The 12,177-nt window shown below is 40.8% G+C and overlaps 1 long non-coding RNA gene across 1 annotated transcript; it reads left to right on the forward strand.

Annotated features, from left to right (window-relative positions):
- Positions 1-2,368: 2,368 nt before the first annotated feature.
- Positions 2,369-9,403, forward strand: LOC142784949 (uncharacterized). Its single transcript, XR_012888772.1, has 3 exons — positions 2,369-2,583; positions 5,464-5,573; positions 8,832-9,403. It is a non-coding gene; the product is annotated as an uncharacterized LOC142784949 (long non-coding RNA).
- Positions 9,404-12,177: the final 2,774 nt, after the last annotated feature.

The raw sequence follows: 12,177 nt of genomic DNA on the forward strand, positions 1-12,177 counted from the left end.
GCAATTTTTCCAACAATCAACACTATTCATTTTCTGTCTCATGATTTCGTGCCCGCAATTCTGGGTTTGGCTCGATCACAATTGTGCAGCCCTTATTTTGGAGGTATCAAAAAACATCAACCAAAATATATTTTGGAACTGCTTCTCGGTGATATTGCCTTCCCTCAACTGCCACAGCTTGAGATGAGTCTTATAGCAAGTCTAGCGCATACCTAGGGCCTACCCTTGAAGAAACTGGTCCGGCTGTGAAATGCTCAGTTTTTTCTCAAATAAATTTTTTGGTTTGAGTTTTCTCACGTCTCGAGTCCCTTCACAATAGCAGACCCAATGTTCCCCTTAGTCCTTAATTTTGTTATATTATGAAATAAAGAAAACAATTATTAATGAAAATAAAAATACTAATAACTGTTGTGCAAAAAACACAGTCCCACATACGTACTTGAACGCAATATTGCTTTTATTTTGTTTTAGAACCTAAGGCAATAGAAAAGATAGCAGTGTAATAAAAACGTTGAAAAAAAACAAAAAAAATTAGATTTGGTGGGACTCGAACCTGCACCACTTAGGTATGCCCGCGTACGTGAACTGAGGGCGTTTGCTTGCTAAACTATTCGCACTAAAGACTGCAAGTGGGTTTAAGTTATGTATATAAATTTGCTTTTTACACGTTATGTGTTGGCATATTTATGTACGATATGCGATCGTATCTATTGTTGTGTGCATATGTTTTGTGATTGTATATACGTCACATGCTTTTCGCATGTCTTTCAACTATAGATTGCTGCCCCGCCGCGGATGAAAACAAGTATTTTTACACCCACACACAAGCTTGAGCAGTTGAAGGTTGTTTCCCGGGGCTCTCTTGCAATTGAGTCGGCCACCACAGGGAATTAGAGTGATACGCCATTAATCCCTGCATCTAGCTGTATTCCACTTAGTAGCTCTATCGCTTTATGTCAAATCGAGCGCGGGGCGCGACGCTATTGCGCACGACCATGCCTCGCGTAGTGGCGACATCAGCTGATTCCGCCGGCCGGCTTGCTTCGATTTGCTTCAGAGCAAAGAAATGTCATACCTTGAAAGATTGCGTACTGCACTATGTCAAAATGTTATTGCTTTGTAGTCACCCTATGATTCATTGAGAATGGATAACTCTGATATGACTACTATAGAGCTTTGCGTCGGCGACACGCACCGAATGTGAAACCGCACTACGTCTGTCGTAGAAGCAGTAGGAGGCTGTCGTCTGCTAGAACAAAAACAAAACAAAGACCTGCGAAAATATTCATAAGTTGTAACTTGTTTTTTGAATAACCGTTTATCACTTTTAAAGTTATTTTAACAGATAAAATACTTTTTTTTCAGTTTATAGCAGCGACAGATGTTTTTTTTATTTTCCTCACACAGATATCCAAGTCAAATCCATTCACAGCTAAAGCCACATGGACAAGGTTCCTTTTGGCGTTGCATAAGTGGTTGCCAGACTGGAAGGATGGTTGTTGCCAGACTGCCGCTAAATTTGGCTGAAAATTATTCTTCTGTAGTTGTGGCTTTTCCGTAAAAGTTTGGTGCTATCCGCGGTGCATTTTGCGAGTGCATGAGCGACGTTGGCCCTTTTAATTAACGGAACGAACTGAGCCTAGCTGAAGTCGAGCGCGGCGCTGCCGTGTAATTAAGAGGCCGTTTTAATTCCGTTTTAATTAACGGGATGAACCGCGCATTAGAGAATTCGTTTTATTTACGGAATGAACCGCGCCTAGCAGAAGTCGAGCGTGGAGCAGCCGTGCAATTAAGAGGCCAATTTAATTAACGGAATAAACCGCGCCTAGCAGAAGTCGAGGTGCATTCTCTTGCTGTGTGCGCAGCTGTGCGATTAAGATATCGCGTCTCAGTATTAGGGATGACGGGGAAAACTGAATGGAGTCGCAGGAGGTGATGCGCGGCCCCCCTCCCCCTTACTTTTTTTTTCCTCTCACCTGATCGTGTCGCGTCGACCGCGCGCTACGACGGGGGACGCTACGCTTCCCCTAGCTGAGTCAGCACAAGACATATCGTTCGGACTCGTATATACATGTGATAAATAAGCGTTCCAAGGCTGGTTAATGGGGGTATGTCGGATATGCTACAGCTATGTACGCCTGGACTTGCGAAATGCATCGCGGATAGCACCAAACTCTTAGGGAGAAGCCACAACTACAAAAAAAAACATTTTCAGCCAAATTTAGCGGCAGTCTGACAACAACCACCCCAAAGTCTGGCAACAAATTTATGCAACGCCAAAAGGAACCTTGCCAGCCACATGTTGTTTGTCTTCTTTGTTTTCGTGGGCATGCCGTGTCGGTGCGTCTCTCACGTGTTTGCACTGCTACACACGAGAGCACGAAATGTTAAATTTACGCAAGGAAGCGCCGTTCCTCGTTCGTGTGATGTGCTAAGATTGCGCCCTATTCCCGCGGTTGTTCGAGTGCGGATCAAGTGTGAGTCGTCCAAGGAATCGGCGGGTTGGGCGGGCGCTCGAAGGACTCCGAGGTGACGGCTGACGCCTGTGGTCGCTTCCCCAGGACAGTGTGAAAGAAACTAAAGGTAAGGGGGACACTTTTTTATGTAGACCAAGTATGCCACTCAGTGCAAGTGTGTGTTGCTGCACTCGAACGAGGCGTCGTAAAACGGCAACCTTACGCGCCTTTGCGAGTGCGGTTGCCGATTCGCTTTGACAACGCTAACGCCAGCAGAGCCATGGCGCATCGGCGCGGCCTTACTGGAGCTAATTCGAGACAACTGCGGCAACATGCATGTGTATAGTGATCGATTTTTTTATATGTGCAATGTAGTAAGGAAGACGCACACGGCGCTTGCTACGTTGTTGATTAAACGAAGCCTGCAGTGCCATTTGATGCAAAGCAGCGTTTTGTTTACGTTCGCAGGTGATACAATTTGTAACTTGGCTCGATTCACCTAGCCAACCGCCTAAGTGGGTTGATTAGCATACGTTCTCGGTAGAGCGTTATTATGCTCCTAAACAGTGGCGTGTGCTTGTTGAAAGATATAATGTGTGTGCCTAGTGTAGAGAGAGAGAGGTGTTCGTGCAATCTGCATGTGTACCTGCAAGACGCCTTTGCTTGTAACTAATAATGTACCGGCCAGCACCTACATTGTACGCCTGACTTTGAAGAAAACTTGCATGCACAATGTGAGATTTTGTAATCTGCCAGAGTTGCTTTTTATAAAATAATACACTGCCAGCATGTTCAAAATATGTTTCGCTGCTGTGTGGCAGGGGTGCGGTTATCACGCTGTTGTGTAGTTGCTGATGCAAGCACTTATAGTTTTGATGCGTTAATATTTCTCATCTAACTCATCAGGTCTTTGGCTGTTTCAGCACAAACAAGGCAAGGAGAGAAGGAAGACGGGTAATGACAGGACCAGTGCCGACTTTTGTTTGCAGGAGAATACCCATGTTGGTGTATTTATTGTGACAGCCTTTCTGTGTTGCTTTTTTGCCCAATTTATGCAACAACACAGTTGTCAGCAGTATGAGAGAGAACACTGAAATTAGCTTTTAAAGATCATGTTGACTAAATGCCTAGTAATTCACAGCACGAAGTAACAACAAAAGACATCAGTATGATCAATGTGGACGAGTACAGTCTTGCATCTAAAAAATATATTGTGCAAAATGTTGCCTAAGTAAGAAACCTCTCTATGTTTGCAAATAGTGTGACGTCACTTCGAGCACCGTGCCAGCCATTCCCTAACTCTGTGCAAGGGCTGGTTGGCAAGAAAGTTGTTTGTGACGTTCCTGATAGACCACTGAGATTTATGCGATTCTAAACCTGTAGCCTAATATATACGTAATCTTTTGTGCAGTTACATCGCTGCATCTGACACCTACAACTTATTTGCATATTTAAATTGCTCCCTTAGGACCTAACACACAAACTTGTTGTTTGCATTGTCACTTCATGAATATCGAGCGGTAAAGGTACTGAGTATATGTGAAACAAGAATCTCTGCTTATTACATGAAGACATATGAGGCCTTCGATAAAACGAGTTATACCTTTATTGGGCTTGCGTAGTCGTCGGGGCGATTCATACATGCAGCTTCAGCAAATGGTATCTTCCAGCCCGGTGACCATGCAATTTTTTTCTGCACACAGCGCAAACACCGAGATGTACCCACTCGCAGATGGTCGCATAGAGTGCATATTTACCTTGACTAAAATGTCGAATCGAGTTTTTTCATCGACCGGTCCCTGCCATGAGTGCTAACGTCTTCGCAAACAAGACAAATTGTTATTGACACTGCACACACCACACACAATATTCTCAGTTGAACCGATATTCTCAATACCTTTCAATGCACACTACATGCCGCAATCAACAGTGCACATTTTTGAAGACTACGCCTCTGTTCCTCGCACAGGCCACCACTTGTGTTCACTTCTTCAAGATAAACAGACAGCGTGGCAAATATTTTACCACACAGCTAGATGTTTGCTGACACATGCTACAGCTAATGTCAACATTGTAACGTGAAGTGTAAGCTTTGAAAAATTAAAACTTGCCCCAAACACCGCACGACTGTACCGGGCTGAGCCACCAGCGGGAGTGTTTTTCCAGCCACACCTTTTACATGTGCCAGTGACATCATGCTGTGACGTACCTCGGTAGGGGCCTATCGCTGCATACTTTATGTGAATGAGGGTCCTGTTAGTGAAAGCAGGCATTGTTGATTTCGTAACTTGTTCATTCTCAACTGGACCTTCATTTGCACGAGTTGTCTGACTGATATTCAGGCGAACTTTTGTGCAATAAATTATACAGTTGGCAGTCTGTGCTTGCCCCATACTGTTATTACTGGTGTTTCTTGTTGTTACTTTACACTGCTCATTACTGCTCACCTACAGAAACTAGCCTATCTTGCCGCTGTTTTGGACAAGATGCAGCTGGCAAGTGCGATAGTGTTCATAACTATAAATTCTCAAGCAAAAATTATCGTTTCATATTCAGTTAGTTGCATTCATATCAGTACATTATAAGAAATCATTGATTAAACATGAATCCGTGTTCCTTCACATAATGCTCACAACATTTATATCAAATTGAATGGTGTTTATAAAAAACATGAGTTTTAGCTGAACTTCATGCTCTTTTCTCGAACAGCTGACAAAACGCTATTGCTTGCTTACTTGCCATGAATTGGACTGTGTTTGAAATACATTGCAATTCTTCACCAAACTGCCAGTGCACTTCACATCGGGGGAACATATATTAACCATGGATTGATTAATTTAGAACGGAAAGAAAGAAGCGGCAGGCCGGGATACTTGATATTGGCATCCGTTTTGCTATCCAGCACAATATCATGCAAACTTCCTATAGAGTGGTTATGCGTCTTGCATGTGTGTCTGTAAACCAAGAACATTGGATAGAACTATATTTATCTTACAAATGGTTGCAGGACTGTGGAGGCTGTAGGGCTGCTTAGGAATGGTGGAATCCCTGGACATGTGTTCAACCTTGCTGCATCAGCTCCTTGGTGTTTTCACGGCATCTTTACAGATGTGTTGGGTGAGTAAAGCATGCAGGTTTCAACACAAGGAAAAGTATAATATGGCAGCACCTCTTGTTCGTGCCTTACATCCCAAGTATATGGAATATTTATCTTGCACCTTGTGACCTGTAATTTTTCAAGATACACTTCTTTTTGCTTTATATTTGAGTCATCGTGCTTCGACAGCAATGTATTTGTGTTTGACAGCAAGTGTTCTTGAACAAATAACTGATCTCAATAATGACAAAACACCCTTCATACTTGGTCCTTAGCATAAGCTAGCACATATCTGCAGCAGATTCAATTATTCATTTTTTGCTGGGATGATAATGGGCAAGTGTCAAAGGCAAGTGCAGATTGGAGTGGTCGGTGACGACTGTTTAGGCTCTGCCATATTGCTCTGCAACCAGAGTTACTTGTGGCCACATATACAATGAAGCCACATGATGACGTGCATTCTAAATGAGATTACCATATCACATTTCACTGCATCTCAGTATGTGCCAAACAAATGCAGATATCATTAGCTTGCCACTATAAAGGGATCCTAAACCAACACAAGGTTGAAATTTAGTCGTGGTGTTGCAGCTCTGTATGACTCTACAATGGATGCATAGCCGTGATAATTTGTCTATATGTTGTCGCAATAGTAATGTTATACACATTGTACGATACAGAAGAGGTCCTCGCTTATTTCGCTTTTTTTCGCTATGCTTCTTTCTTGTCTCTTCTTGCCATGTGCTCCTCCTCACTGTACAAGGAGCAAGAGCAGTGGGCACACAAACACGTATTTAAAAAAATGTTGTAAGGTGAGCACTGAGAAGCTGAACGCTTCCAAAAGGCTCAAAGAGGTAAAGGTATTGTTTCTAGCTACTTTTTGGGCACCCATAGCTAGTTGTGCTGCTGCAGTTAAAAATAAGTTAAATGTGAAAAATTAATTGGAGGTGGTTTGGCACCCATAATTGCAGTTACATACAGAACTAGGTTTCAATGCGTAAGCAAAATCTGTTCACTCTAAATCAATCCTAATGATATCTGAAATTCGGGAAATATTCACAGAAAAGCTCAGGAAAAGGCTAAGTGGTTGCCCCTTGAACGTGAAGAAGATACCCTTCTTCTAAAAGGTCAATAGACAGTCTAGTAGTCTCGATATTACATGCACTATAAAATATTCTGGTGTGGTGCTTTTCATGCATGTTATAATGAGAGGGGTTTTTAATAGAACTGTTGTCACTTTGCCCTGCATTGCTGAAATTGTTCATTTAGTTATAATACATGAATCACTTTATGCCTTTTGATTTTATACAAATGGTTTGCTTAACCAGTCGGTTTAACTTGATTTGAATAAAATCATAAATGCTCCAAAAGTTTTTTTACTATACAGCAGGTTTTTTTTTTAAAATTACGCAACCATTGATGTGAACGCAGTTGGTGGCGTGCTTGATTAATCTTTCACTATCACCACTCTAACTACACCTGCTACAGTGCATAGTGTGACAAAAGTAATGGTACCTAACATTACTAGCAGCATACACTTTTATGTCTCAAAATGTGTTAAAAAGCTTGGTAAAAATGAAGTGTACGTTTTTTTTGCTCCAACTAAATATTCTGGTCTACTAAAAGTAGCTACCGCTCTTTTAAGGTCCTCAAAGTATTAGGTGTTCAAAAGAAAAATCAATGCCATATACTTTCTTTGTCAGCCTACTCACCACTCTAACAATGAGAATTACCCGACAACTTTACCCAGTAAATTATAGGGATGTTATAAAAAGTAATGTCAATTCAATTGTCAAAAAACGTTGCCAAGTCATGTTTTTGTTCACTTTTCTTTTCACAATTTTGTTAAAGTTACTTTTTATACCATCCCCTATAGTTTGTTTGGCATCATTTTCTGCTAGTTCTCATTATAATGTATTCAACAAAGACAACAAACCCTTAAATTTATAGTTCTTTCCTTTACTCATGAATCTGAAACAGTGAATCTCAGTAATCTTAGCGGTGTGTGACTTGTTTTTTTTTTATCAGTTGTGCATGTGTTCAAGTACATGCATTTAGGTGGGAGGGCAAACCATTGCCACCTCCTGTGACTAGCAGATTTTCTGTGAACTGACAGATGCATAATGCTGCCAAAGAAGTACAGGGATATTGGAAGTAATCGTAACGTAATTGCAATCGTAATGTAATTGCCAGTAGGCAATAAAAAGGTGTCCCACACTCGCCATAATGGTAACAGGCAGCGCTGACTGACTTTTCCATGAATAAATGCACATATATACCATACAAAATGGAAGAGGGATAGCCGGCATGGTAGCTCAGTCGATAGAGCATCGGACATGTTATTCGAAGTTCGCAGGCTCGGTCCCTGTACAGGGCAGGTTATCTTTTTTTTCTTCTACTTTTCTTTCTTCCCAATTACAACACTTCTATTCTTCTTGAAGATTTTCTGGTGTAAAAAAGGTACCTTATAATCTGAAGAGGCAAACAGAATGTGCGAGTGTACGAGTTAGCTCTTGTAGTGGTTACAAGTAAGATATGTTTTGAATAATAAATCATTCTGCCACTTGCCTAAAGAATGGCTAAAGGACATGGTGCTGGAGGCACTTTGTTATTTTTGAATCAAGCTATCTTGTATTCTATTTTTATGAATTACATGGGATACACATAACGGTATCACACACTTTAATGCCACAAAGATTATTGAGCGAACAATGTTATAAATGCGAAATTGCATTAAGGTGAAAACTGCACCCTCAACGAGAATGTACAGGGAGCACAGGGTGCAGGCGTCATTCCTTCTGCCCGTGCTTTTGAAGTGCGAGCTGTTTTCACCTCGTTCTGACTAACTAACTAGATTGAGATGTGTTGTTATAGTGCAAGAGGATGCTCCACGGGAAACTAGGTTTGTCTCAAACTCTGTGTGTGTCTTTCAACCTATATGGTGCCCGGTTCAAGAGTTCATGCAGACCAGATCGTGTAAAATGGACCGTGAAAATAAAATAAAATGGACCATGTAAATAAACAGGATCGTGTAAAATGACGTTTTCGTGTGCAACTGTAGTTGTGGTTGTGCTGAATGACCCTTCTTTATATACACTACATAACAAACTTGCTCCTTTAGAGTCGAGTGCATCTTCGGATCGATTGTAAATGTTTGCATATGCGAGGCCTTAAGTTTTATAAGAAATTCCTCAGTGTGCCACGAGGAAATGTGTGTTCAGCGAAAATTTGTATATCATTATATACAACTCTTAAAGCCTCGTCTACAACTTTTGCAGGTTGACCTTCAGCAGAAAACGAGGAGCGGCAGCAGTCCCCAGAAAAGAGCAAGCACCCTCCAAGCTCCCGACGCTCTCTTCGATAGGAACAGCAAGGTCACTGTGTGGCATTGAAGACCATTGCAAGGAGTGCCTTATCAGTACACTGTGCTGCTCTTTCATCGCAGAAGACGAAGTTGACCACTCCAGAGGAACTTCACGCTGTGTATTGTGAGTGCTTCAGTGGTTTTGTTTTTGTCCAGCCAGCAGTTAAGAAATCATGTGTCAGATTCAGCCGGGATGGCTAGAGGGAGTCGGGCAGGCATGTTTGGACATTTGTCTAGCCAAGTAGTGCCAATTTTCGCACTGGTCCTGTTGGAGTTACTGCCACAATCACAGAAGCTACGTCACCTCTCTAAATGTACAGATGTGTCGGGGAAGATTAGCTGCATTGGGTTTTTCTATAACTGATAGCTGCCAACATTCTTCATTATACAGGAGTTTTGTTCCTCACTTATGGGTGTAAAGCCCTCCACAGAAAAAATGCAACACGTCTACTTCCAGAAAGCTCCAAAGCCCTACTTGTAGGTTTTTTCGGCTTGTATCATAAGCACTTCGTTTGGATGTACATGAACATTTTATAAACATGTACAGCAAAAAATTTGGGTGGCTGGTCGTTTTGTCGTTATCATGGTCCTCGCAGTATTCTTAAGCACGTTGTGCATTACGTTGTCAATCTGGTTCATGTGCATAGAAGACATTACGAAGTTTCAGGCTGCAGTATAAAAAGCCTGGAAGCAAGCTATCAATAATTTTTTAACACAGTTGCTTAATCTGATACATGATATATTACTAAACTTTCGTGCGTATTCATCAATGTAAGCTCGTCTTAGTGTTATCCAAAATGAATATGTGACTCGACAGATGGAAACATCTAGTGGGGTAATCAGAGTGAACAGTGGAAGTGCTTCAGACAGGCTGGCCGATGTTGCGATAGGAAAACCTATTTTTTAGAAGTCACCTTGTCATCCTTGGCGTGTTTAAATGGGGTCAGTAATGACATCATCTTTTGGTGTAGGCGTGTGTGCCTGTTGGAAATGTTTGTCTGAAAAAAAAAAACCTATAACGCAGAAGACTGCAGCCCGTGCTTCTTTTCAAGTTAGGTTGCGCTGATACAAAGTGTTCTCCTGTCGGAGGTTGGGGGTAAGGGAAGCAAAAAAAAGATAAATGATAGAAAAGAAGAGAAAAGAAGAAAGAAAAGGGGGATGCAAAGTAAAAGTAGTGCTACACTGCTCCTACTTTGCATCCCCCCTTTTCTTCTTTTTTCCCTTGTTTTCTTTTTTCACCTTTTTTTGTTACATTTGCATTGTCCCATCTAGTATGACACATGGCTTTGCTATAGCAAAGATGCCTATGTGGTGTTGGATTGAACAGTGCATTGTACTTCATTCAGTTAATTACAGACTGATCAGTCTTGCAATAAGCACTTCCTGTCTATCACCACACATGTTCAAAGGAAAAGTTCGCGCTTGGCTCTTAGTATACTGGTATATAGATTGGGTCTTGGACTACTCAAAATGACTGTTATTTTGCTGCTGTTTATGGTAATGAATTTATCCAACATGAAAATATCTTGCCTTGTGAACCTTGTCAGACCTGCCTTTCTTTTTCTTTCCTATGCAGGCATTGTATGTGAGGGAGGCAGTAACAGAGAGGTGATAGCTTGAGCTTCGGAAGAATAAATGCTTGCAGTGAGGCAATTACGCATCAAACATCGCAGCCATTTTGCCAACCGTCCTAAATGTGTTTTGAAAAAAAGATATTGTGCTCGTTTACTGTATTTTTCTGAAAACAGCAAAATGCTAAAGTATATCGCAGAGAACAAAATATTAGGCCACGTTGGTGCTTCTGGACTTTCCAGGATGTCGTCTGCGTGTTGTTTGTAAAAAGTAAAAAGTGTTTGAAAAATACTGCCACTTCTACACCAAATTCGGTGTAGGTATTAAGTAAAGGTGATTGTGTGTAGTGCCCGAAGCTCAGTAATATTAGTGCAATTTTTTGCCACATCAAAAGCAAGGAAGCAGTTCTCTTTATATGGCAAGTTATATGATTACACTTTGTCTTAAAGTAGAAATGAATTTTTGAAGTTTTCTTATGATGGCTGTTTTCTGCAATTGATATACGACAGCTTCCATTCCAAAGTTCCCCATGGCCCTCAATAGAAGACTTCAAAAATCATTTTCCTCATTTAAACAAAAATTGTAATGATAATACTTGCCATATAACAAGAAATGTTTATTTGCTTTCAACTTACACATAAAAGTAATTTTCAATTAGACATACACACAGCTCAAATTGCATCTCAATGTGGACAAATACGATTATATAGTGATATTTGTAATCTGGATCTAACATTATTTTTTTCGTGAAATATAACTTCTGTGCAGTGAGTATTTGTGGCTCAAATATTCATACAAAGTGCAGTATTGCCATACAAGAAATTCAAACGATAAACAGTTTGGCTGAATTCTTCAAAGCCTATGTAGCGGAAAAATTGCACTAATGTTACTCGGCTTCAAATACTTTAAGAAGCACCTTTACTTAATATGTACATCAAATTTGATATGGCAAGAAAAAGCGGTATTTTAAAATTTTTCTCACAAATGACACCCACATGACATTCTGCGAAATTCTGAAGGTACCCACGTGACCACTACTTTTTTCTCTTCAAAACATTTCTGCAAAGAACTATTTTCAGAAGAGTAAATTACCATCATTTTTTTAACTATACATCTGTGATGGTCGCCAGGCAGTATGGTTTGTATGTTTGGTGTAGAATAGCCCAGTGCGAAAAATAACAAATGTCTGAGCATCCTTTGACGCTCGGGCAATTTCGAAAGCATTTGTTTGTTAGCAGCAATTCAGTTAAGCCGTTGTCTTTATGCTTAGGCCCAGAAACAAAACACAAGTAACCAAAGTAGTCCTAAGAGTCATGCAGTCTCGCTGTTCCAAGGCTTGTGGAGCCTAATTTAGTGCAAGCTTCACCATTTTTTAAAAATTCAGATTCAACCAACAGGTTTTGGAGGCACAGTGCATTTTCAGCTAAATTGTTTCACACCAGTCACTTAGATAAAAAGCGGAAAGTAGAGGTAAAAATACCATTTTAAAGGCATTGCAGGTTATAAGAAAAAGGACTGCTTTCTTTTTTTGTGTGGTGCTTTGCCTGAACGCTGTGCTTTTTGTGGTATAGTTCATTGTCTAGTGAACATAGGCCTTAAAAACTAACATTAGCCATGTTGAGGTCGATTTCCTGGTTATAGTCATAGTAGCCATATTAACAATTATGACTTCAAACTTGATTGTTCTT

The sequence above is a fragment of the Rhipicephalus microplus genome, unplaced genomic scaffold (genome assembly GCF_043290135.1).
Source record: "Rhipicephalus microplus isolate Deutch F79 unplaced genomic scaffold, USDA_Rmic scaffold_16, whole genome shotgun sequence".
Lineage (NCBI taxonomy): Eukaryota > Metazoa > Arthropoda > Arachnida > Ixodida > Ixodidae > Rhipicephalus > Rhipicephalus microplus.